The sequence below is a fragment of the Sinocyclocheilus grahami genome, unplaced genomic scaffold (genome assembly GCF_001515645.1).
Source record: "Sinocyclocheilus grahami isolate Dianchi unplaced genomic scaffold, SAMN03320097.WGS_v1.1 scaffold1486.1, whole genome shotgun sequence".
Taxonomy (NCBI): domain Eukaryota; kingdom Metazoa; phylum Chordata; class Actinopteri; order Cypriniformes; family Cyprinidae; genus Sinocyclocheilus; species Sinocyclocheilus grahami.
Window position 1 is genome coordinate 229522 of NW_015506665.1, and position 1411 is coordinate 230932.

The 1411-nt window shown below is 38.5% G+C and overlaps 2 protein-coding genes across 2 annotated transcripts in view; one reads left to right on the forward strand and one right to left on the reverse strand.

Moving 5' to 3' along the window:
* LOC107570635 (zinc finger protein PLAG1-like) overlaps positions 1–469 on the reverse strand; it is a 5626-nt gene extending 5157 nt beyond the window's left edge. Inside the window, exon 1 of the mRNA XM_016256888.1 lies at positions 320–469. The gene's annotated coding sequence lies outside the window, so the exon portion shown is untranslated. The remainder of the gene's footprint in view (positions 1–319) is intronic.
* A 342-nt stretch (positions 470–811) lies between these two features.
* Positions 812–1411, forward strand: part of LOC107570636 (coiled-coil-helix-coiled-coil-helix domain-containing protein 7-like) — a gene marked incomplete at its 3' end in the record, with an annotated part of 8871 nt that continues 8271 nt past the window's right edge. Inside the window, exon 1 of the mRNA XM_016256890.1 lies at positions 812–886. The remainder of the gene's footprint in view (positions 887–1411) is intronic.

Here is a 1411-nt window from a genome sequence, read left to right on the forward strand (position 1 = left end):
ATGATCGTAACTGTATATTTGGAGAAAATCTCAAAACACATTTTTCAAAAACTTTTTTCCAACTTTTCCAACTTCACGCGTTCGTCTGTTTATTGACATTCGCCCGAGCGCAACCTGACTTGACAGAAACAAATAACAGAATTATGTTACATTTCCTATATAATTCAGTCTTTCGTTGCTTTTCTCTCAGGTCCCAAACTAGGCGCTGATTAACCCAAAACTTTTTTTCTCTAGCTCACCCCTCTCTCATAATTTGAATAACCCCGATATTTTAATTAAAGAACGTCGTAACAATTTTCTAAATATGCATAAAACTCACCGTGGGAGCGTTAACATCCTTTCTATGGTATTTTTCTTGACTTTCAACTGTTCCCCGGATTTTTAATAATTTTTTTCTCATATTTTTTGCTGGACGCGGCGGGCCTAAAAATTGTTTGCTTTCCCCTCTTTCCAGCAGCCATTGTGTATGCGCTGCGATGCAACCAAACCAAGATTTGGCCACGCCCATCCCTAAACCCTCCTTCCTCGCTCTTGGGATTTGTGTAATAAACTGTCATTTTCAGATTTTACTGCCACTGACTTCCCTTTAAGAAAATCTAACATTTAGGACTCGTCGGTAATTCTGTCAATCGGTACGACTTCGTTTAATTTCTGTTTAGTCAATAGGAGGGTAAAAGAGTTATCATCCGTATTCCATTGGCTGAAAGAGGTGCCAATTCATGCAACCGCTACTGGTGACGAATTTCAACTTGCTGTTTGATTGGTCATTCATGCCTGTCAATCACCTACAAATACGTTAGGTTGTGTTGTGTTGTGACATACGCTGATTACGCTCTGTTTTGACGTGACGAGGGAAGGTTGAGTGTTCATATGCGACACGTAAATTGTAAGTACTTGCAACAATAAACTTATTGTTCAGTGGCAAGCACAGTTTATTTGTGTTTTGCTATTGAACGTGTTCCTTTTATTGTAATTTGCCAATATAATTTGTAGAAGTGTACGACGCGGTACATTCGGCTGGGTCAAAGTCACCGGTCTTCTGTCCACTAATTTAAATGACTGAGATTAGTTGTTTTCCATGCTCTCGTGCTTTGTTTTAAAGCGAGTTAAGGTACGACTATGTGCTCATTGTGTTTTTTAATTCGTATTTGAGGTGTTTAGTTTGCAATAGCCTCGCAACTGATGAACTGAACCAGTCTGGCAAAGGTCGTGGAGATCTAAAGTAGTTTGCATTATGCGACAAGTGTCAATACTAGCCCTTACGAAAATTAACCATGGTTTTATTGTAGTAAAAGTGTATAGTAACCACTTTTTTCCGGCGTATTGATTACCATTTGTGTAACCACAGTTTAACTACAAATACCATGTTTAAACTATGGTTAGTGTAGCAAAACCATGGTTAATTTGTGGT